The sequence below is a fragment of the Salarias fasciatus genome, chromosome 15 (assembly GCF_902148845.1).
Source record: "Salarias fasciatus chromosome 15, fSalaFa1.1, whole genome shotgun sequence".
Classification (NCBI taxonomy): domain Eukaryota; kingdom Metazoa; phylum Chordata; class Actinopteri; order Blenniiformes; family Blenniidae; genus Salarias; species Salarias fasciatus.
The window spans coordinates 14,821,389-14,847,823 of NC_043759.1; positions in this window are offsets into that span (position 1 = coordinate 14,821,389).

Here is a 26,435-nt window from a genome sequence, read left to right on the forward strand (position 1 = left end):
CCATAATTTGCCTTCTCATTTACCACCTCGGGCTGGACGCACGGAATGCCTGAAAATAAATAAATAAATAATGAAAAGCGCTTCTGCCCGTTTCTTCATCCAGGTGAGTGTGATCAGATAAAACCTTTCGCCGGCAGGCAGAACTGATTGTTGTTTATGCATAGCGGGCTCTTTCAAACGGGCACAATTAGGCAGAGACGTGGTCCTTGACCCAGTTAATTAAAACACTGGCGGAGACGTAACACAATAATGTCTTTGAAGTTAAACACAACAGTCCTATTCATGTTCCCATATTAGCATTCCTTTCTCACCAGTTAGATTCAGTTTTCCAAGGACTTATCTGTACCGCGGAATAACACTGCAGTCCTTACAAACTCTGAATTAAGAAGCGGCAGGATGGGCCATTAAGTAAATACAATATGTGTAATTAAAGTTGAACTGAAATCCAGACTGAATGCTGATCAGAAATCGCAACATTAGGCCGCCAGTGTTTGTGTCGCCTCTTTAAATGTGCGTGTGCGTGTATGTTTTATTTTTCATCCAAACTATAATAGGCTCCTTTCTTTTTTCGGACATTTTGACAAGTCACAGTATGAAAAGAACAGGTGAAAATCACCAGAAGAACAACAGCAGAAATTTGCATGCTGTCACAGCTGACTGAGGAACTTGAAGAGTGGAGTCACTGTATTGTCGGCACCTGTGCTGCTGCTCATATAACGAGCCAAAAACCGACTGCAGAAAAGAAAAGAAATACAAATATGTAGGATTTTCCACTTTCTGATATGACTGCAGCTGTTATGTAATGCAGCTGTGATGTGATTTTCTGACAATATCTTTGTGGACAACCAATAAAACTTGCTTTAGGTATCGGTCTGAAAAAAAAACAGGTACTGGAACAAACTACATAGATAAGGGTTGTTTAATTTCTAGAAAATGTAATGTCACCGGTAATCTAACATGCACAGGGAGACCATGCAAACTCCACATGCCAAAAACATCAAGACCTGCCAAACATCTCTGAGCTGACACAGAAAACTCCCAAACAGATGATTTCAGTTGAAGGAAAGCTTTGTGATTTCTGTGTAATTATGTATTTCTGCTCAAAATGCTCCAAATTTGAATAAGAATACACTGATTTTCACTGACAGCGAAACAGTGAAAAGTTTAAAGCTGCTCGGAGTTAGGAGAGCAGCACACCGCCGCTGTGTATCGCTGAGATCGCCGCCGTCTCCATGTGGTCAAACGCAGAGTACGGGACATGTGTGACACGCCTACGTCAGTCTGAGCCATTATCTGAAGAGTCCTGCTGCTGCCGCAGAGGAGACACACTGCATATGCATTTGAAAGGAATACAGAATCAGTCAACGCCCACAGCTGCAGCATGATTCATCCGGAATTTGACACCACCGAGGGAATTTGATGTGACAAATATTGAACTTTCTTTCTTTTCTTTCTTTTTTTTTTCTTTCTGATAATTACTTTGTCAAAGAGAGAACTGAGGAACAAATCCACAGACTAGCTAATGACTGTGAATTTCCATTTTTTCAGTTCATGGGGACTTTAACAAGGGGAATCCATATCTCCCCCTGTCGCTGTGTTTACAGTCATCATATCTGACTGTTGTTTATCAAGGTGAGACTGTCGTTAGTGGAGACAGAAACTGGTGAAATTACTGTAAATGGAATCAAGCGAAAGTGATTTAACCATAATGAAAAGATAAGTGTCCAATGTAGATACCGGGAGATTTTTAAATATATTAGAATTTCCATTTTATGAGTTGAGAGACACATTCAGATAAATGAAGAGGATAAATTAGATTTTTTTTTTAATCAAATGTACTTCACACAGAAAGACTCTGAGCCTGGGATTTAATTCAAGTGTTTCTGCTGAGAGGAATGAGTGCTAACGCTAAAGCTCGCCCGATGTTAAAATAAATAAATAAATAAATAAATGAAAGTGATACTTGTACCTATACGTACGCAGTAAAAACTGGTGTTGTCAACAGAAGTGCTGTCGTTGTTGGCATCGTCACATCGGTGCCTCCAGCAGCACACGGGAACGGTTTACAGCTGAATCTGAAGCTGTTTGGCTCGTGGGGGAAGAACCTGGGCACACAGACAAAAAAGCAAGAAGCCGTCTTTATGAGGGCTAATCTTCAAAAAGCTCCAGCGTACAGCAGGTGACACAGGTACGAAACTAAACAGCAGGTGGAAAAAAAACAAAGCAACAAGGACGGTAGACTGAGACCTAGGGCTTTTACAGCAATCAGTTCATTACTTGCTTCGCAGTGCATTATGGGTTTCCTGAACTTAGAACAACGGTAATTCTCAATGTTGCTCTTTGGTGAATCAGAAGTAACAACTGCTCTAATGTAAAGTGTCCTTTATTGTGGTTCTCTAACACTTCTTTAAGCATCAGTACTGACAGGATCCTGTATGTCATACGTACCACCAGAAAACAAGCAAACCAAGCTATCAGAGAGAGAAAGAATGTGAGACAAACCCATACTCTGCACCCAGAAATAAATCAATGGAGTTCACTAAAGGACGAGCGCACCAGCATCTGCCTTCGCAAAGCCAATCACTCAGATTTCAGAGATTTCTCAGACTCTCCAGCTTAGTCTGGTGAACAACATGCTCCGAGGGGTGAAGCGTCCTCCGGGACACATGACCGTGTCCTGTTAAATGGATTGAATTTGCTCTGAGAAGACTCACCGACGGCCTTCGCTGCCAAACAGGACACGCATGCATGTACACGCGCATGCACAAACACACAAAAAAGAAAGCAGCCTAGAAACCAAGAAAACCAGGTATGAACTTGAACATAGATATCAAAAAAAGAACGAATTATACATGAAAAACAAGAAATCTAAGAACTGTGAGCTAGATGCATCAGAGAAACACAGGAGAACCATGATATACGTGGTTAGTGTGCAGATCAACTGCTCCCGATGGGCGTCCATATTTTTGGTTTCCAAGAGAGAAAGAGTACTGAGGATGAATGGCCTTAAATATTGTGGAGTCTTATGCACAAGTGCAAGGACAGAAGGCTTAACCACCGGCTGGAAAAAGTGGCATCAATGTGGTCAGTGATCGAACTGTTCTGGTGAAAGAGCAGCTAAGCCACAAGGAAAAGCTCCCCGTTTAATGGTGGGTTTATGCGCCCGTCGTCATGTGTGGTCATGAACTTTTGGGCTTGATTGAAAGAATGAGATCAGAGTTACAAGTGGAGGAAATGAGTTTTCTTTTTGCAGGATAGAAGAAATCACTTTTTCTGACAGGAGTTCAGCCAACCAAGAGTAAGTCAGAATAAAGCTGCCACTCCTCCCGGGGTGCCAGGCACAACCATCTAGGATGGGATTTTTGAGATTTTTTCGACGACCCGCTGGAAAGATTCCATCCTTGGTTGACCTTGAGTCCACACACAGTCCCTCGGGATGAGCTGGTTTCGGTTTCAGGGGATGTCAGTGCTTTTCTGCTCTCAGTATTGCCACGGCAACTCTGCGCTGAGCGGCTGGATGCTTAATATTTAGTTATGCTGCAACTACTTCCATATCTGGGGGGAATATTTTATGATGCAGAGCTAAAACAAACAAAAACAAGACAATCGTAATGTAAAAAAGACACTTTCTCAATCACTGCCCTGTTTAGTTTGGCTTTGATTTTACTTCTTCTTTTTTTTTTTTTTTTTTTTACAGATGTGTAATTGGGGGTAGGTTCGGTGGCTTCTGCAGGTTATGTGTTCATTATTCAAAGCACGATGGCCCAAACAACGATCCCTCAACATTTGTAAAGGCGAGAAACGCCAAATGGTTATTCGATTTCATCTCTTTCATGTCTGAATGGGGCCAACAGAAAGTATCCGGTTTGGCCCCTGGAAGTCTCATCTGACTTGGTGAGATAACAATTCCAAAGCACACAAACAGAGAAAGTGAGGAAGCTTTGATGGCTGCTTGCAGGATAAGCATTCATTTATTTAGTTTCTTCTATTGCTTTGAATGCGGAGCCACAAATAAAAGCATCAAAGGCTCATGAATCCCGACTGTGAGATGATCCCAGGTATGTTAAATTAGTTTACCTGGAAAGGTTTTAGTTTAAGTATTTATGAAAGCTTAGGTGAAACTGAATGTAGATTTAAATTTAAATATAATGAAAATGATCATTTCAGAAACTGAATCACCATTTTCAAATTTGAACCACATCAGGTGTAATTCTACAGCTGATAGTGAATAGACGATTGAGTTTAAAGTTTAATTTAACTTATTTAAAATTGAATAATTTAAATGGGAGATCTTTAATTTTTCAATGGAGTATCAAAGTAAAACATGATTTAAGTTATCTCGAGATCTAATTTATTTGAAATATTTATTTAAAATATAAATCCTTGAGTAGTTAGCACATTCTTAATGTGTGAGTATAAAAGCGTATTACTTGTTGGTGGTATATTTCTCTTGAGTTAGAATATGAGTGATTATCTGATGTTGACAGAGGAAAGGAGTTGAAAAGGATCCATCTTGTATTGAGGAAAACAGAATTTGTTCAGTTTTTTGTTTCATTCATTGTAAAAAACAAAAAAAAAAGCACACATTTTCCAATTCTCGAATGAAAAGGAGCACAAAGAAGAATGAACTTATATAATCTGCTCCTTCATCTCAAACAATCACTTGCCTTTGAACATTAAAAACAGATTAATCCTTCAGTTTCAAGTTTTTTTTTTTCAGTTTCCTTCCGTCTGATGTCTTTTAGCCAGAAGCTGACGACCAAAGCTGACAGTGCGTCACTTTGCAGCGCTGACTTTCAAATGTCAGTCAAAAAACTGCCAAGGGAGCCAGAAGAGAAGGGGAGAGAGATGCTCGACGCTCAAACACTTGAGTTTCCACAAATAATTCATCACGATTCATTATTGAGAATAATTTATTCACTCTTTAAAATGAGCACGCACTTTATTTAGTTGTTAGTTTGCGGAACCACCAAAGAAAAAGCGAAGATTATCTCCAATTCTCTTTGATAGTTAACTTTCCCCATCTTTTAACTCTTCAGTGATCCTGCAATGTCGTCTACGACACTCCCAGTTCATATCAAAATAATTGGATTCAGTAAAGTTTTGCTAGACGGTGAAAAGCTGCGACGCAGAAACGATTTCGGGGGGGAAAAGAGAGAGAGGGAGTGGAAGTTTGCCGCCAGGTGACAGGACTGGTTCTCAGTGCAGATGGATCGTCCTCTGATAGACAGGCCGGCCCTCGACGTCTCCCTCTTCACAGATAAATAATGGCATGAAGCTACAAGCAAAGACAGCCGGGAGGGATTGACCCGCTGCTCAAAGAGCAACGCCATCTATCAGTGCCACCGCAGACAATTCATGATAGTCGCACGCACACGCCCACGCATGCACGCACACAAACACACACACAGTGACTGCAACCGAGGAGCAAGGACACAGAGATGCATCCATTCTGGTAAAACAATGCAAAGACTGATTAGAACTGATTTTCTGCCTCAAAGTAGCCGTCGATGATTTAAAACATGGAACAGGTGAATTCAAAATTCAAGGTGTCCAGCAGCTCGCACTGTAAAAATCATAACATTAATTTAAAATAATAATAATAATAAAAAAAAACTTCGGGAAAGAATAGTGAGCGATAAACTGGTCGTAAAATGTAAATAAGTTGCTGAATATGCAACTCCAGATGTGAAAGAAAAAAAAAAAAAAGTTTAGCTATGGAGCGACACTTTTATATTTTCACTTTTTTGAAGTCGCACTTAAAAGTGACAGAAAGTTCTGCTTCGTTTAAAGTGATGAAAAAAAAAATGACATAAAAATAATCAGGAATTTCAAATATAAATGACAAACAACAGCTATTATGAAACAGACGCACCTGGCTGTGCAGCCGCCTCCGCCAAGACGTCAAGTTCTGTCATGGTTAGTGGGATAATGAAAACATGCTATTTGTGCGTACAGCCACTCATGCACAGAATGGAATATTTATCCTTTTGAGCGTTCACTTTTTAATGTAAATCCGAGTCTCGCTGGGTGTGACCTCTTGTATACTGGAGGCTGATGATGGAAGTCTTTTCTCAATATGTGTGACAGCTCAATCCTGTGTGACACACTCCTGTCTCGTTGTCTTTATGTCTACCTCCCCAGGCAACCCGCTGACAGCTCCGCGGCAGCTACAAAAAAAAAAAAAAAAAAAGCACAGCAATCCCACTCTGTCACGCCAGAACAACAGCCACTCCTTCACTCTTTTCCCAAAACAGAGGAGAAGATTGAGAGACAGTGAGTGGGAATGGGAGGAAAGGAATCCACACACACACACACACACACACACACAATGTAGGGTGCGAAAACTATATATAAATGATTTCAGGGTCACCATTTATCTTCAAGACAAGTTGTGTTCTTCCTCAGCTGGTGGATTTATTTCCCGGCTCTTAAGACTTTTTTTTTTTTTTTATATATATTTTTCACTCCTCCAGCTTCCAATCAAGGGTTCACGGGTAACTTCATTCGAGGTGGGAGGCTGCGGCTTTACTGGGCTTGAAACTACTACCTTGAAATGTGAGAGCAGCATGGGACAGCAGAGATTTCACCCGAAGGGTGGCACTACTTGTGTGGAAGTAGATTGATTTCCTTCTAACAAAACATCTGACCAGTGACCCGAGTCACACAGTAAATAACTTTGTTCACTCTCCGTCAGAACAGAAATGTAATCAGGCGAAGTCCCACAGAACTGCGTCACTGTGCACAGCATCAAAAGTCAAACCGAAATTAAAGAAATCAATATTCTCGATATCTGGGTGTTTGTTCTGACTTGCGTACTTATTTACTCAACATTGTAATTACCCAAAATAAAAATAAATAAATAAAAAGCTGAAGTTTAATTTATTTCTTGTAGCATTGCCTCACTAATAGCATTCTCCACGGCGCATTAATTTTCAGTTTCAATTTCTAAAACTGCTATTTGATTGGTGCAATATTCGTGCTGTGAAATCACTTCGATGCCAACTCTGTACATTACCGTATGCCCGAGCACCACGCATCGGCATTCAGATGATGAAATGATACACAGACGGCTGTGCAGGAACAACTGTAGCTGTGAGTTATTAAGCTAGCCTTTTCGCATTTGCCTCCACTGACTGCTGGCGTTGAATAATAATATATGATAACATTCATGGTGGTTTCAAACCAGTTTTCTTCCACCAGGTTGTGCGCTTGGTGCAGGTCAAAATGTGAATTTGGTGCATTGTGGATGGTGTAATCTCTGGTAGAGATCTTTCTGTGTGAACTTTGATCAGTCAGTAAAAGACAATCACATGTTGGAGATCAGTTTTACTTTCTGAATCAATCAGACTTGCTTTTCCACAGCCGTTTATCTCAAAAACAGCTTGCCAGAAGCATCATGCGGTGATGCAAATTAAGGATAATTTGACCAACTTGGAAGACATGATGGGAATGGGCGGGTTCATGACTCCATTTGGAATACAGACGGATCTGAAGTATTCTTCTCTTTCCAGATGAAATTTAATTTAACCCTTTTATTGAGAACAATGCACTCTTTGATACATACTCCACACAAAGTGTTTTTTGGCTTTAATGCAGTTCTGATCCACAGAGTGATTGAAACATCTTTCTGTGACAGGTTTACTGAATACAGCAAATGCATACAGGTGTCTATGAACTCTTAAGAGCCATTATTGACTGTTTACATTTTCCTTTGCGTTTTTTCATATTTCCTCTGCCTGCAGAACGATTCAGAGTGTTCTCAGACTGCAGGAACCAGCTTTACCTCAAAGTTGGGAGTAATCAAGGCAGCTGCAACCTGCAGTTGCTTTCAGCCTATGTTGTCTCTAACTCTGCTCACACTGAAAGCATCACTTCAGGTCAATTTAAGCATGATTGTTTTGGTGTGTATTGGAAATGGAGGTTGCCTTATTCGATCACGAAACCTTACTGGGTCAGCCTAAAAACATCAGGTGTGAAAGCTTCCCGAGTGGATTAAATCTAGTGCAATGTTGTGACCTAAGTCAGGGTGAATTGTGTACAAACATCTTTATGTTGACCTGCTATGTAAGGAAACATCAGCTGTACCTGTAAGATAGTGAGAAATGCAGCTCTAGTTCTCATTACCACAATTCCTGAGACAAATACAAGTGTGTATTCATCAGTGTATTTGTTTTTAAAAAAGAAAAAAAGTACCTTATCTGTGGTTATGCCTTTGAATAAATTGAGTTTGATTGTGATTCATGCACAATGATCTCCTGTAGCAGAACTGACAGTTGCCAGGATGATCTTACTTACTGCCCTGTTGGAGCCGTAAAGTTCAGATGAAATGTTTTATATCTACATCAATAGAGAATACTAAATATAACACAAAAATGAGCTGCCTATAATTATGTGTAGTATTAGTCCCATAATTATAATACATTACGCTGTCATCATTGTATAAGGTGAACATGCACTGGGATTTAAAAGCATGCTGTGCCTATTAAAGCGGTCAATCATCATCTCTGCAGAGCTCCCTCAACAGAAAAGCTAAAAGCCAGATTGCCCGCGAGCAGCGGTGGCTTGGAGTGGCTTTGATTGACCAACAGGAGAGAACAAAGGTACACTCCTGCAAGAGACTAATAAGGACTTGAGGTTCAGACAGACATTGTGGAGAACGTCCACTCCTCAAACACTAAATGGCTTATTGGCAGGTTGCTGTCATTCAGCGGGAGGGAGAGAGGTTCACACACACTCGTCTGGAGGGCTGCTGGAGTGCTGCAGTCATTTACAATCTGATTTCTGGGTCCCTGTTCAGGAAAGGAGCCAATCGGGAATCACTTATGAAGTATGCGGTGATAACAAGCAAAGGCTAAGGCTTCTCTATCAGGCGCAGACAGATTCACCCTGGTCACCACCAGAAAACATAAAAAAGACTGTTCTGCTCTGAAGGAAAACCGAATCCAAGCCGCAGGCAGTACAGACTGTTGGCTTGAGGGTTTTAAGTGCCGGTGAAGGGAATGAATTGAAAAGGTGAATGGAAAGCAATCAACAGAAAAGAAAATAGAAATATTGACCAAAGAAGAGAACCTGACTATTCTGTCCAGATTTCGAAAAAGCAATCGACATGCACTCTCTCATTTCTCCAGACGCCTTCAAGCGAATCTCATGGTTTTCATCAGTAAAGCAGTTTGATCAGTTGGAGACAAGATCAGCATGTCTTAGATATATTTAAGTTCATAACTCATTCTTTTTTTTTAATGTGAAACTTTTCAGAACTGAATAAAACTATAACAAGCTCTGAAGTTAAAAAGTGAGACACAGTGAGATGTTGGAACTCAGATGTTTTAAAGATTACATATAATATTGCTTTCATCAATGGAGACAGGAAAGACTCTGTTCTCGGTCAAAGGTGAGAGCCTAATTTAATGTCACTTAGAGAGTAGAAAATGAAACTCAGAAAATTTCACATCACAATGTTGAAGGATCCAACTTTAAAATTTTAAATATTTATGAAAATTGTTTTCCAGTTCAAAATGAAGGAAAAAAAATTCAAATAAATACATTTTATGACCACATTCTCAATTAAATTTTAATTATCTTAAAAGATTCCCTTTTTTCAAAACAATTTATTCGTGAACAAAATGTCTTCAGTATTTTGTTTTAATGCGGTCAGTCGGTCAGTCGAATTCTTCCAAATTCAAACCCAGAAGCAGGACGAGCAAAACCTTGTAATTAATACTGCTGAGCTTCAATGACTGGAAATCCGATCATCAAGCAATACATTTTGCTTTGATTAATTAGAGCGACAACCTCAGATCAGAGTGCAGCTGACTTTAATGACTGTCTCAACTGTCAAGGAATGGGATATTGATTTCGCAGGAAATGAGACGATGAGAGGTCACTGCGGTCCTGGCATTCAATCTTCAGTCAACAAAATGTAATCAGGTCATTCTTGAGTAAGACTGAAGTCAAACTTGAAGAAAATCCTTTGAAGATTTTGCTTTAAAAAAAAAAATGCAGATGAATATATGACTTTTTGAAAAATCCTCCAATCCAGCTTCCAATATTTCTCAGTATGGAAGTGTAAAAAGTATTTATGACAGTGGTTAGGAACATTAAACACTGTTTGTTTCTCTTGTGTTTGTAATAGGAACTTTTATTCGTCCAGTAAGCTTTAAATATTTTAAGGGCGAACTGTAAAAAAGGAAACAAGCTCTCAAAAACCCACAAAGCCCGGCTGTGGCGGCTCTCAGCAGTCACAGGTGCCCCATTCCTACACTTTCAGGAACAGGAACCGGTCCTTTATTTTATGTACTGTGCTATTTCCACCAGTGGTAGCATAAAAATCTTCTTCTATTTCACAAACCCATTCTGCTTGACTGCTGAATATACTGCAAATGACAACTCTTGAGAATGTGAAAGAAACAGCAACAGTTGAGGTGTATCAGTCAAACTAATCATTATCTGCAGATCCATCATACACTTGCCATTTCACATTGATGCTTCGTTCATTCACAGTTGTCATGAGAGCTATGTTTGATTGCCGTCTGCCTGCCTGCCCGCCCGCCCGCCTGCCTGACCTGAATTTGCCGTTCGGGGCTCTTGACTGAACCGCGGGAGGAAAAAAAAAAAAAAAAAACAAAAAGACAAAGAATCGTGAATAAACCGATAGGCGGGAGACAGAGAGCAAGGGGTAGATGTGACTGAGATGTTGATTTGCGCACATCACAAGCAGGAGTTTGAGTGGATTGAAAGATTTAAAGTGGGGAGAAAGAGAGAGTGGGGGGCGTTGCGGGGAGACATGCCAGCCTTGGAAAGTCTTGCATCACAGCTGGAAGTCCATCAGGGCAGAAAAAGACTCGACATTTTTGAAATAAACTCAAGAGGGACTGAAAGTAGAGTGGAAGGAACGAGAACACGTTGGAATACGGCGGAGAGGTCAAGGGGATAACACTCCCTTAAATGGTCAACTAGAAGAAGTTGGGTTTTGACATTTTAAAAAGTTGCGAAGACAGGTTTTTGTGTAAAAACTTGACTTGAAGAGAAGACTCTCCAAAGGAAACCCCCCCAAAGACCAACAACTGTCTTTTCCAAAGACTGTGCTGCAAAAGCCTGAGTCCTTCATCTTCTTGCATGAGCTCAAAAAAAAAGGGAAAAAAAAGAAAGAGCTCATGCCATAACAGAAATAGCACCGACAATTTTTATGAAGAAAAAAGGAAGCGAGCAGCACCGCAGTCTTGTCACTGGCGAACACCACTTATCCTGACTTAACGCCATGTCGAGGCTTGTCAAGCACCTCCAGTCCTCGTCTGAGCGTCTCTGGAGCTCTGATTGGAGTGTTCGGGCCGAAGCACAGCGCAGCACTCTGGAAGTGGCGATCCGGTGCTCCGTTTGGGAACACTTAAGACTCTCCGTCGACTAATTACGTCGCTCTAATTAGCTTACGGGGTAGAATCCAGTAAATGTCTAATTGTCTATTGACATTATGCAATGAGCTGCAACAAAACCCTCTATCTCTGTTAACGTATCGCCCCAACAGCACTAAAAAAAAAAAAAAAACAGCCTGCTCAGAGCCAGTCTTCTGGGTTTGCAAACACAGGCAGACAATGGATGGAGAATAAGAATATTCATATTCAGTATTCCAATCATGACTTTTCAAAGTCGGCGGAGATGTGAAAGACTCAAGTCTTTCAAAGTTTTAGCAGAAATATGAGTCAGCCGGAGTTTGTCTGTCGTTTTACTTTTGCGGTTTTATCAAATTTGAATTAAATGAGCTTCACTGATGTAAAATACTCGTGTTTGAGCAAAAAAGAATTAACAATATGAGACAAAAGAACAACTCAAAAACACCAAAAGACATAAAAGTGTTGAACAAAAACAACTTACTTGACAATTCTCCTGCCACATATCTCTAGGGTCTTTCCACAAACCTTTAAAAAAAAAAAAAAAAAGTCAGATTTTCCACAGGAAATCTCATCATATTCTACTTCTTAAGGGACTAAACACACATTCGGTACTCACAAACACACTTATTCACAAGGTTCTGGGTATAATAAGACACCACAACAGCAGTAATTGCTGCATGATATTTATGTTTTTAATCCAGCTCCTGCTTTGCAGGTGGAACAATTTGAAGAGTCAAGTCAGCTTTCCAAAGTAAAACTTACCAAAACTAGATGTTCTGTTCCCTGAGGAACTGAGGAACATGCATCAAACAGGTTTTATGTTGCACTTGTGGGTTTTAATGTGAAACAAACACCTGATTTGTTTATCAGCATTTCCCACTTGTGTTATTTTGGATGTGCATGGGACAGAAAATCCTGATTTAAACTTTATTTACAGTAAATCAGGGAATCCATTCTGTTCGAATAGACTCCCAGGAGATCGGAAAAACCTCAACAATAAAGCAATAATTTTAAACACTGTGCATAAAATCCTGATTTAGTACACCATTATAAAAAGTGAATCATATATATTGCCCGTCGTGAATGACAGATGTGAATAATACAAATGCTTATTTCTGGCTTGAGAGTGCCTCCCCTGCTTTGGGGAAACTTAATGTTTGCTCTGAGCTAAAAGCCTCTGATGATGATGAAATGTCACTGAAATATTTAAGCACATCAAGTGCGACGCTAACCAGCAGGTAATTACGACTGACACAGGACACCGAGGGAAAATGTGGTTCATTTGGCTGCTGCTGCTGCTGCTGCTGTTGTTGTTGTGGTGATGGTCATGGCGGTCGTGTCTGAAAAGTCTCGCTCCTTCAGAGTTCTTATCGCAATGAATCGAGCCACAGGGAGACAGATTCAGGTGTTTATGTGCCAAGTGTTCGCTGACAGACATGGGCTGAGTTTGGCTCCGAAACTTGTGTTTTTTTTTTCCCACACAGTAGGCTACATTCTGTCAGACAAGCTGCAGTTTGTTAGCAACTCTCATGACACGCATGCCAACTTTGCAGGGGGAGTCTGGTGGATCCTGGGCAATCTGCATGAAACGCAGAATGCCAGCAGCTTCTGCTGTACTTTGTGCCCCGAGCTAATGAGCAAATGTCGTCAGCCATGCCAACACGATGAAATAAGATGATGGGAAAACTATTAACAGTGCAGATGAAGTTAAACTGGACAAATAGACCAGTAATACAATATTTACTTTGTGTTCTGAAAGTGTCAAAAAATAACATTTTATTATAGCCTATCACTTTAGCTCATTTTTTCTAATTCACAAATATAGCAAAAAGAACTTCAAAAATGCAACGTTTTCTTCCGCCGTCTGTGAATTTTCTATTTTTTTTCTCTTCTGGGACACTTTGATACCGACAACATGAGAAAAACTTCTGTTATAAGTTACTGAAAACATCTTAAAATCACTCGTTAGTCAGCTCGTGAAGTGAAAAAAAGAAATTTTCGATTACTACTTAAATGAAATTAACTTTTTACTTTGTGAGTAATGCAGTCTCGTATGCGGACCAGAGTGTCTGAAGATGCCCTGATTTGCATGTCAAAGCTGGTTTAGGATGATGAAAGTATTTTCCTGTCACAACCTGAGTTTTGCCTGTAAACTGTCTCATGTTTAAAGTGATACCTGAAAAATCCGAAATCAGTTGAGCATGTCGTATCAAAGATTATTTAAATGAGATCATGTAAACCAAAGGGGTTACAGGAAACAGAGCACATGCAGATATCAACAACCTCTCTCCTAATTGAACAAATGTGAATACTTTATTCCCCTACTATTCTTTTTACACTCCCGGCTCCCCTCAAAAATGATTTTTTTTTTGGTGCTCTACATATAACAGTACAAACCCTTTTTTTTATATACTGTAACTGTAACTTATAATAAATTATAATTCATTTTGTGCTCTTGGCTGCATCCCAGGAGTGTGATTATTCAGTAAGGGAGCAAACCTGAATGAGGCTACTATCTAAAGAACGATACAGACGAGAAATACTTCAGCTGGATTCACCCGGAGAGCCTGGAGGTAGGGGCGAGATAAAAGGAAAGTTCTGCTTTACTTGTTGCTTTGCGGGACTGTCTTAAGGCCAGTGTTCTGTGTGAAGAGAGTGAATGACAAGAAGGTGCCGTGTGAGGAGAGTTTTGCCCAGAAACAGCGGCGTGAGCAGGAGAGTTGCTTTTGACAACCTCATTATTAATTCATTGGTGCGCAAGGTTTCTTTTCTTTTTTTTTTTTCCAAACTCAAAAGCAATTCTTGTTGGGTACAATGGATTTGAGCAGGTGAACATGAGCACTAGTGCGCGCTCGTGTGTGTGTGTGTGTGTTTACTGGTTTGCTTTCGATCTCATGAGGCCAAACAACACTTCTAAAAAAAAAAAAAAAAAAAAAAAAAAAAAAATACAAACACAGCAGCTCTGCAGCACCCAGAGGAGAATTACATTGCTGCAGGTGTTTTTCAAGGTGCTGCGGTCCGACTGAGAGCACTGCTGTCTGTCAGTACGCGTGTGTGTGACTCGAGAACATGCACAAGCAAATGTGTATATGCAAACGGCATGTATTGAACATATATATAATGCATCTGTATCTCAGATCAGTTTGAAAGGTTCAGTTTTTTTTTTGTTTTTTTTTTAAGATTTAAAAGCCGCAGGTATTTTGTCACAGTTTGTGCGACTTGTGCAGATGTCAACCACCCTCAGGCAGGAGTCACTGGTCATTCAGCACAAGTCAGAAGTGACAGTACATCTTTGATAGCAAAAAAAAAAAAAAAAAAACTCCTCAGTGCAGAGCAGCTCCATCACAGCAGGGGATTTCTGGTAAAATGAGAGCAGTATTAAGTTTAGTAAATCTGCCCTGAGGCTTTACCTTTCCATTGAAGAAGGGCTAAGAGTAAACACTCAAATATGAGCACATACGTGCAGACCAGGGTCCCCCGACTTTAAAGTATGATAATACTTTAAAGTAATTACCAGAGAGAAGCGTCTGAAATGTCACTTTTAAGCAGCTTTTTTTTTTTTCCCCCACCAAGCATCCGCTCTCAGACATAATTGCTGGAAGCACTCAGGTGCATTAATACTGACAAGCTGAAAAGATTCACACACACCACATATATTTAGAGAAAGGAAAACAGAATAGTCTGTATCTCTATGTGGTGTGTGTGCGTGTGTGTGTGTATCTTCTTTACAAAGACTCAAAGTAAATGCTTCAGTAAAGCTCCAATATTGGCAGCAGGTATGGCAGCTGCATGTCAAAGGGGTTGCCATGGTGACTGAGCACAGTCGGCTCAACCATCCTCTCCCTCCCTCTTCCTCTCTCCCTCAGTCACTTCGTCTCTTTCACCCTTTTTTTCTTTTGCTCCTAGTTATTTCGTCTCATACCAGCGGACAGCTTTACACCCTTGTGAACTTAACCAACAAAAGCGTCTCGGCAGAAAATGCTCAGACCTTTAAAGAGCATTGTGACGCCCGTCATTAGCTCCCAGTAACAGAACTTCTCTGTGCGAGGATCCGTCCGCGGGAAAACAACAGCGGCTCTGGCACCGTGCCTTCATATCCTGATAGCGCTTTCCCTCAGAGCACCATAATTGGGGGGGAAAAAGACCGAGTGAGCCCGGAGCTGATAATCACATCCTGACAAGAGAAATTATCGTGTTCGTAGCAGAGCGGGGCAGTTGCGTGTCTCTGACACAAATGTCACCCTGCTTCATGCTCCCCTGCCTAACATGCTCAGGTCATCAAGTGGCTGGGTGTTAATTGCTTTGCGGTGAACTTTGTGCGTCTCGCCGGGTGCAGGACCTCTTTGAAACCATCTGAGATGGTGACGCCTGGAAGCCCCTCGGCCTTCCGGTTAAATCCGTTTCCAAGCGGAGGCAAACCCACTTCACTAATTCTAATGATGTCTTTCCTTTACTGTATTCTCTAGCTGGTTATTAATGCAGTTCACCCTGGTCTTTCACCCTGTCATTAGCATAGTCGATTAGCGCAGAAGGAGCTAAGATGGCACATGACAGCAGCAAAGCAGAGCCTAACGGTTAAATGTCATCAGTATTCTGTCTGGAATGAGAACCCGTAATGAGAGCGAGGCAGCTCTGAAAATAGGAGCTATTGCTTGTGATGGCAGTCTCATTTGATGACTCAATGGCTCTTTGTCTTTCGGAGCTTACATACAAGAGCACGTGCACACACTTGCGGTTCAACACTGACGATTTGGACACGCACACACGTGCACACCAAAGCGTGTTCGCACTGTAAGCTTTCATTCTCCACTTTGTTTTGTTTTTTTTTGTTTTTTTTGCAATTAATGGTGGGGTGCACACGCAGGGACTCGGAAAGTTATACGCAGGAAAAACCGACGCATACTTTCAAGTCTTGAAAGCACACACTCATTGAAATATACAGCACAATGCGCATACACATGAGAGAAGATGAGCCATAAAGTGTTCAACATCAAATTAACCCAGCTTGCATAATCTCTACAATTTCTTCCCCTCTGTAAAGAAGGTCACAAAAAAAGAGGGCTTTCTTCTTTTACAAATGAGGCTGTGGCTTACGAGGACAGTGGGGAGGATCTTTTGGAGGGTTTTTTTTTTTTTTCTGACTTTTCCTTTTTTTTTTTTTTAGAGGGTGGGGGACTCTCAAAACAGCCCTCTGTGCTTCAGAGACATAATTCGTGCCTGGAGGATGCACTGCATAAAACGCTTGGAATAGGGCTTCAACGTTTTAGAGCACCAACAAAATCAATGCTTTGAAATGCTGCCCAGAGGATTAACGTCAGGCCCAGCGTCAGAGTTTGGCCTCGTGGTGGGCAACTTCATCAACACAACCAGTATTTTTAGCTTTGGTGATGCCAGGGAGAATCCCAGCCACTGTCCCAAGTGGACTTGACTGTAAAATACTTGGCAAAAGTTTTTTTTTTTTTTTTCCCCTCCCCACACCATTGCTTTAAAATCTTTCATTTTCTTGGACTGAAAACACCTCATCTGACAGTCTGACTGTCTGGCACAGTTGCTGCTGTGCAAAAACTTCATATTGTGGTGATGGCAAACCTTAATGAAGATTAAACAAGGGGTAAATGCAGAGATCAGATCTTCCAAAAGGAGTTTGTATCCATTTTCAAACTGAATTTATATGATTTATGTCACTGAAGTTCTGTAAAAGCCATAAACGTCCTGTTTTCACAAACCATACATCATTTAGTGTTACTCTCCAACAATATTTTAGCAAAATACACTTGATGTGAATTGCTATACACTTTGGGGATATAGGGGATTAGTGTGTATTTTTATGACTATCATAACCTGTGAAAATATGAAAGTAACTAAATATGGCAGTTCTCGATAAAGGGTTAAAAGTGAGACTAATGCTGGCTTGTACAATTTTTTATTAAACCAGCAGAAAATCCACATAAAATAACTTTGCTCGTTCTTCTCCTCAGCTCTTCATTACAGTGAAATTATCTTGGGAAAAAAAACCATGAGAGTTGCTTTATTGGGAACATTAATGCTACAGTAATTGAGGCTCTCCTTCTAAAACCTGAGGTGTATTTTTGTAAGGCCACAACATTTTATGCTTCTGCCCAGTTCAAAACATCACTACATCCATTTTCAGGGCCCATAACACAAAATATATTTATTTTTTCTGGATGACCCCACTACCTACCCACACGTGAAAAGTTCAAATCCATTACAGTGCTAATTTGCAAAAAAAAAAAAAGTGCAAAATGATTCAATTGTGTTGGAGCACTCTCCAGTCCCATAGCTGGAGGGTTGATCCCCCATCGTGCTCTATCGATAATGCAAACTGTAACACAGTGGACCCCAGGTTGATTACGGTTCCTTATGGAAGCTTTCTCATGTACATTACAGTTCATAGAAAGTGTTATCCGAGCTGCAGCTTGAATTGTGTCCACTGCTGTCACTGGGCTTTGGCTGCGATTCCCCTTCTGTGGACAAAACACAACTTGCTACCTTTCCGTCACCATCTGGGAAGCTGTCAGCCTCACATGCTTATCCAGGAAAACCTTCTCCAGGACATGCTTGCCAAGCACCCTGCTCAGGCGTGGGGAGCCTCAGCAGGCGAAGGAGACAATGGGGAGACGTGGAAGACAAAGGGAAAAAAGAGAAGCAGCTGGAAATTGAGTAAAAATTATTAATTTGGTGAGGAATTTGCAGGGGTGATTTCCAGGGAGTCAACCAGATTTCTTGGAACGGGCCCCCCTGCTTGGCTCCGTTTATGCTCAGCGGGACACATTTTCAAGGTTCATCCGACCCACCTGAATGGACGGATGCCCTGCTGGGAGAACATGAGCAGCAAGTTTGTCTCTTTTGATGGCCTCCACATCAGTCGGGGAGCCACACTGAGACACCATGGGTTGCTCGCTATCTTCCATCTCGGAGTTATTTGCCACCATTCACCCAACGCTGGATCTGTCAAGCTGCGGAACATGATATTCACACGCATTAGCCTTTTTGTGCCATGAAAGATTCATCGCTTAAAAGAAGTTAGTTAAAAAAACATCATCCATTAAACTTTACTCCGTCCTTCCCCACAACTTCCGGGCCGATTTCCTCTGCATGGCTGGTGCTGCTACTTTAAGCGGGCTTTGATTGTCAGATGGGCTGATAACCCTTCCGCCACCCTTTCCAGCATCTGTCAATCATTACCAAGCCTGTGAGCCATAAGAAGCTACACAGCCACAGGGGAAGGGGTTGACACACTGAGAATGAGAGATGGGAGAATCACACACACATACACACACACACACACACACACACACACACTAACACAGAGAAAGAGAGAGAAACCTCCTCTGCACCCATTAGAGGTCCAGCAGGCTCAACTGAATCGAAGCCTGTTTCAGCATTTCTGATCATTAAACTAATGCCCAGAATTAGGGATGGAACTCTGTCCTCCCGTTGTCTCCATTAATCTATTAGTGTTTATTGACTGGTCTAGTTTCTAGCTTGGAGATAATCATGTTTCCACAGCATAGCCCATTTACTTTGCTTCCACTGCTGATTTGACATTGTTGCTTGTTGCTGAGAAAGGCGAACATCCACTAACTGTCACATAGTGTGCCTTCATACTCGGCTGGGCATGGGGGGAGGCGCGTGAACCCGGGATGTTTACCGGGGCCTTTCTGAGCTGCTTAACGAAGATGGTTTATTTGATGCTGTGCTTTTACAACTAGGAGGGATCAGTAGCTTGAAATGAGTTTAAAGCCTAGTAGAAATGTCCTTTCTTTCTTCTTTTATTTGCCACTAAGTTGTTGTTTATTTCAAACTCTCTAAAATCAAATGTGATTAAATTTATGTGCTGTTAAAAAGCGGAACTAATTTACAATGACAAGCCTGTAATTTATTTTGATTTGTTTTAATTATAGTAATTGGAAAGAGTCTTGCTTCTAAATATGCGAACTTGAAGTAGATGAGTTTTTTGGATTTGATCAGTCCAAAGGCTCGAGTCTGCATGTTCAATGTCTGACGGCAATCTCTTCAAATTTTTTCTAATTGGTTAATGGCTCAGAACATATTAGCTTCATTTTTGGGGGATTTACTGTTTTTGGTCCAATCTCACTGCTGATGAGTTTCGGTTTGGAGTCACAGCAGGCAGCTGCTTTCAGAAAATAGATTTAATGAACTCACAGGACTGGTGGACAAAGTTAGCAGTTAAAGAGGATGATTCTCTGCCAACAGCATATACGCTCGTCTCCTCCCACTATTTAAAGACAGTTCTGTTAGGTTAACTGGTGACTCTAAATTGTCTGTAGGTATAAATAGTTCCGTTTTTGCGATTTGCTCTCTTACATTGCATCCCATTGTGACTTGTTTATGAGTCTTTAAGAGTGAAGATGTGGTTTTACAGCTCAGGCTACAATTTGGGAAGGAATTAGGGGTTAAGGTAGGATTAGTGTAAGGCGCCAACAGGCTGGGCTTTGGGTTTGTGTGCACTTCACCTAAGAATAATAGCGTAAGTGATTCTCATGCAAACAGAGTCATTTGAATGAGGATTCTGCATCTGTCAGAGAAAGATTGGGCAGAGCGATGAGTGTTCACAAGCTGAAAAATGAACGTGACATTCTGAAGTTTGATGTGTTGATGGAGCAACTTATCAGACATGATATAATCTGACAGAAAAAAATGAAAGTGAAATATGTGAGACCATCTTTTCAATCAAAGATAATGCTTTTGGGAAGAAAAAAAAAAATCAAGGACAGGAGACAATCAGAAAAAATATTAGGACACAAAAAGAGATTCGCAAGAAAAAATAACTCATAATAGACACTGACAAAATGAAATTCGTGGAAGCAATCTGAGGAAATACTTCCCACCACAATAAACAGTGAGCCTACTGAATGCTATTAATGACTTTGTACAATCTCAAAGACATGCCCGATAATTCACATCCATGAAAGCGAATGCAATAAATGGAAAACGTGTGATTTCGCACTTCCGCCTGTGCAATATGTTAATAGATCACAATCCATGTGTCTGCACACAAACATTAGCAGATCAAAGACGTAGTTGTGAAGGTCTAGGAGGTTGAGGGTATAGTACGGGCCGAGACAATCCATTACATTTATTGGAAGACATCCCTGTGTGTGTGTGTGTGTGTGTGTGTGTGTGTATGTGTGTGTGTGTGTGTGTGTGTGCGCGCGCTCTTGGTAGAAGTGGCAACCTGTTGAGACCATACGTTCCCGTTGCCAGCAGTCAGCTGGGACTGGCTCCAGCTTCCCTCCAAACATAACTTGCGTGACTTGATAACATCCATTCATCTTCTAAACCGTTCTATCCACCGTGGGGTCACAGGCCGCTGGATCGGATCCCAACCGACCGCAGGCGAAGGCAGGCACCTCGGACAGGTCACCACTTCATCACAAGGCAAACACAGAGTGACCGACATCCTTCACACCTGTAGACACTTTCAACCAATTAACCACAAACCTCCTCACACACACACACACACAGCAAGATCATGCAAACTCAGCCCAGAAAGACCCTCAGACAGTCTTGCCATGAGGCGAAAGAGCTACCGCTGTAATGGGAGTTGCAGGGAAAATGGGGCTTTAGTCTAAAATGAAAATAGCGTTCACATCAGTTGACTACAATAAAATCTTGCTATTTCTCCGAGGAAAGGAAAATGGTGATTCTGTTATGCCTGAAATAGTCACTTATGGCAGTCGCTGTTAAAAAACCAGCACAGTCTGCTAATATAGTACATGCACGTGTAATGGATTGCTGTCGCCAACGATATCGCCGACAGATTAATGAAAACCCTTCACAGGTAGCCTCGCCAGTCAGCATCTATTCTGAAGAAGTATTTTTCCCCCCATCAGCTGCAGCAGAAGGTGATTTCGTTAAATTAATGATTGCACGCTGCCTTCGTGACGCCTGCCTCTTCATCAAACCCCGACGACAGGATTGTGAGGAACCCGAACGGGATTATACAAACAAAAAAATTGGAGGTGTGATGAGGTGTCAGAGCAAAATGAAATAATTGTCAACATGTGTCAGACGCCCACAAGTAATTAGGCTACAGCATTTGTGTGTATGTGTGTATGTACGAAATACATGTAATTAAATTCAAATACGTTCACTCAGGCATAAGATCCTGTATTATTGATGTGCGTGTCTGTTTTTGAGAGCATCTGAGGGCATCGCAGCATATGAGCCAAAATGTGTATGCCTATAAAACTGTGTCCATGTGTATGTTTCTGTGAGGGGAGAGAGAGAGAGAGAGAGAGAGGGTAATAAATGTAGTGCGAGGGAGGTGGCAGAGAGAGGAGAGTGATGGATCGTCTCTGTGCTACAAGCTGAGTCTCAGGGGAGGGACACTGCTACATCCGAGCAGGGAGGGACAACTTAGAGTAATTGGGTCACTGGTACTGGGAGGAGAGTTTCCACCCAGCCGTGCTGTAACGTAAGAGAGTGGCACAGAAGGTAAGCAAAGAGGAGAAGACAGGAGAGGATCAGCAGCGAGGTAGGAAGAATGACAAATAATGAGGACGTGGTCCGTGCGAAAGAGAAGAGAGAGGCGGAAGGAAGCAGAAAAAAAAAATAGAAGCTGAAAAAATAATGGGAGCAAAAGAAAACAAGGACAGAGGCACAGCTGGTCAAAAATATACAGCTATTTTGTTTTTGAATCCTCCTAGAAATGATTACAGGCAGCCACGGATTCAAAGTTTTTCTTTTTCTCTCTCTCTCTTTCTCGCTCTCTCACAGGCCTCCCATGCGGAAGTATGCAATATGCAAAAAAAAAAAAAGACTGGACTGGCTGAGCAAACTCTTATATGCACCCTCTCCTTCTGTTCCTCTTCCAGTACAGCTCAGCGGTTAAATCAGATCAAACCCTTCTTTAATGAACACAAAGGGCTGCGAAAGTCCCGTCTGGGAGTCTACAGGGCTGCTTATGAGTCCTGAAAGAAAGACTGGAGAAGGAGAGACGAGAGCGGCTGAGCTGGAGAAAGGGAGACAGAAAGAGAAATGTGGGCGTCCGCTGCTCCTTTGGCAAGAATGAAAGGTCAGAGGATTGAGTATTGTGTAAATCTATCACAACTACGCTGGAAGGCTAACACACCGAGGTTGGCTGTGCTCCGTCTGTTTGTGGTTCTGTCTCATCGTGTAACATGACCACATCACCTGTCTCGTTTCGTAAACATATATTACCGCATGCGTATATCATGCATTATACGTTGTGTGGAAATAATTCTCTGTCAGCTTTTTCCACAGTCCAGAAATGTCAATGCCAGGTGAATTTGAAGCAGTAAATGACTTACAGGTGAATATATCTGCATCTCATTATGGGGATTGGCTGTTTTTCAAGGGGAGAAAAAGCAGGAACCACAAATGAAATCGTGAAATGTTTTTATTTTTTGAGAGATTTTTCTAAAGTGAGTATTTGTTGAGGGTAAACGTGATGATCGGCGTGAGGAAAGTTTTAGTTGTGAATGAGTTTAGCTGGAGCCTCTGGGAAATAAACGTAAGTCAATGCAATCATCCTAGTAGGTATGAAAACAGTGTGTGGAAGTGTGTGTGTGTGTGTGTGTGTGTGTGTGTGTGTGTGTGTATGTGTGTTTTCGATGTTATCTTCCTCCCACTGTTGAAAACCTTGCAGGGGAATCTGAAACTCTGAACAGCCTATAGGCAAAAGAAGAAAGGAATCCGTACAACAACTGTGAAATTGATTAACTTGTTCAAAATTGCAAATAAAAATAATGTTGCAAATAAACAAGTTGAAAGTTCTCTCCTCAAAATGTTCACTTTTTAATTGTTTCACATTTCATTACATTGGTAATAGCAGACAGTCAATTAAATTTACCCTTGAAAAATATTTACATTCAAAACACATTTGCCTGATAAATAACAAAACATCTAGAAATTGCATGATGGTAAACAGACATAAAGAAGAAAAAAAAAAAGAATTTTGCTGAAAGAATAAACTTCTTATTCTCCTTTTTCTTCCTCCAGCATTTTCTCAGGAAGGCTTCCCACAGCGGATCAACCTCCTGGTTCACGATGGAGCTGCTCTCTCTACAGATCTCTCCCTTTTAACCTAGCTGGGACTTTTCCATCACAGCTCACTCTCGACTCTTGTGTCCGTGGAGTACACCCTGCCTGTACTCTCTCATTCGCATCACTTTCACAGATTCCACTTGTTTGGATGGTTAACCCCGACTGCTCAGCATTCTCCTCTCCCTTTACTACCTCCACTGTTTTATTGCCCTCCTGCCCACTCGGTTTGACTCCCTCACCTTCATCCCTCTGTTCTCTACACAAACCCCCACTTCACCAGATTCCCATTAACCTGCTCCTTCCTCTCACAGCACATCACTATGTCATCTGTAAAGAAGTTTAATGGCTCCAAAAACGGAGCTCGAGAGGTCTGAATATGAAATAAACTGAGCATACTCAAGAGTGACCTATGGCTCTGATGACGTTGAATAAGTTACATGTCATAAATTGTACTTGTGTTATATTATTTTCACACTGAAACCGACCTTCTGAGCTGATTTCTGAAGCAGGTTGGAGTCTGTGACATTTGTCACACTGACAGCAGGCCAGGGATCAATGGGCGATACACCGCAGCCCCTCGGCGCACCACTTGTTGCATTGGGGATATCATCAAAGACAAAAAACTGGAATAAGGTTCACAAAAGTCAAGTCAAAGGCCGTAACTTCCACCTGCAGATTCAGCAGCTCGGTGCCATTTTTACTGAACTGCCAATATAATCTACTGCATCTATTGCACTCTACTGGCCAGCCTCCACTCTGTAACATAAAAACGGGAATAAATGCAAACACTGTTTTCTCTAATCAAGTGTATTCATGAGGCCATTTAATTCCTTCTGATTTTATAAGTAATTACGGCAATGGCATGCTGCAGCTATGTCCTTGAGTGCAATCATGACATCATAACAATCAACAACACAACCATAATCACAACAACAAATTCTAATCCTTTAACCTTTTCGTGGCGGCAGATTTGGCGCTTTTGTTGTCTGTTGATTCTTTTTCAGCTGCACAAAGAGCGGAGCATTTCCTGCTTCCTGAAGGCACATCACGTAACAGTAATAGCCACCTTGGATAAACAGACAAACAAAAACGCACCGCCTACAGAAACTCCAGCCTCATCAACGGAAAAAAAAAAAAAAAAAAAAGGCCAATATGGTCACACTGACAAGTACTTTCATTGAAGAGCTGCGAGAAAACACTGCGGCAACAAAATGGAACCAAATGAAAAAGAAAAATCAATTATTTCATGCATCGGCACATCACAAATGGTGGATGTATAGTTTGAGGAGGCAAAATTAAATTTTGATTTCTATTTCAGGCACTGTTGCCTGGATGATTCCGTGTAAATCAGGAGAAACAGGAAAGAGAACAGACATGACATAAAGGTCAAAACCTTGATTCAAACTGATGTTGAAGCAAATGTGACAAGGAATCCCCGACAAAAGAAACTCACTCAATCTTTCACTCCAGCACTGACGCTCTGTATCTTTCTGCTGTTCATTTTGGAGAGCTTATCTTGCTCATCTGTCCTTCACCTCTTCTTCTACCTTTATCTACTCCACACATCTTTGCTCCCATTCTTTTTGTCTCCCTATTATCTCATCGCCTCGTCCCTCCTGCAGCACAATCCATCATCCGCTCAACCAGCCCTCCACCCTCACCCACTGCTTTTGCAAGTCTGTACACATCCATTAATTTGCCAAAACACTTTTTTTTTTGAGTCCGATCCAGTTATTGAATTTGCATAATGAGCCAAAAATGTTGAGAAGCAAAAACATATCGCTCTGATAAACTGTTGTGTTTTACACATGCAAGTAAATGAATTCAGAATACACAAATTAGAGCAGACGCTACTACAAAGCACGCAAGTTTTATACTTTAACTGGGCAGAGAACCAGGGATTTCAAGCACTTTACTATTTCAAAGACTCCCACGATGTCTTGAAAATAAGATTTGATTGGAAGACGAAAGTTTTATCAGCAGGTTGCTAATGTTGCATGAAATTTGGTTTCATATTCAGAGGAGAGGAATGTGACTGGCGAGGGAGTGAAGTTATGAAGCCGCATAGATTATTTATTATTAGTTTGCTGTGCTGACGCTTAGTGCAGGTGGCCCGGGTTTGCAGAAATAGCTTCGCACATGGGTGAAGTTTAATGGACAGGGATGCAGAGACAGAGTGAAATGAAATAAAATGAAAGGGGCTCGCACAGCCCCCGGGGTGGACTCTGCTTTCGGGGCAGGGTTTACATGTTCTCCTTGCGCATGGATGGGTTTTTTCCCCAGTTGCTACCGTTTCCTCCCATAGTCCTTTAACATGCCTTTATGTAAAAATGATCACTTTAAATTGCTTGTAGGTGTCGACTTTCCTCCCTGCCTTCACTCATAGTCAGCTGGGATCAGCTCCATCGCTCCTTGACCACTGGATGAAGTGATGCCGGAGATGATATCGATGGGTGAATGGAATAAAATGGAGCGCTAGTGAACACAGAAACTGAAAGCAACATGGTGAAGGTTACTAGCTCCAAGTGCATAGGGAATCATGTGTAGTGGATACGAACTTGCTGCTCTGAGTGGCGATAACACCACCAAAGTACGACAGACAATTCAAGCCTGAAAAAATGCTGCATGAAATCGGTGGAGAAGAGGTGGTGAGTGTGTGAATAGAGGTGAGTGTCTGTGGGATGCCGGGACTCTTTCGAAGGTGTGGTTCTGAATATAACTAGATGAAACCCAGCTGAGGAGATGAAGCCACTTGGCAGTCAGTGAGATTATGTCCACTCTAATCTCATTTTGTTTCATGCATGAACTCAAACATGATGTGCATTTTTTGCATAAAGCCATGTATGACTGAGTTGTGAATGACAACATGTGCACAGCTGCATTACAGATGGATCAGAACATAGTGCAACCTGAGGCATCAGCTCATTTTAATCTGCATTTATTTTATTTTCCCCATCATACACACTCTTTCACACTACCATGGCTGAAACC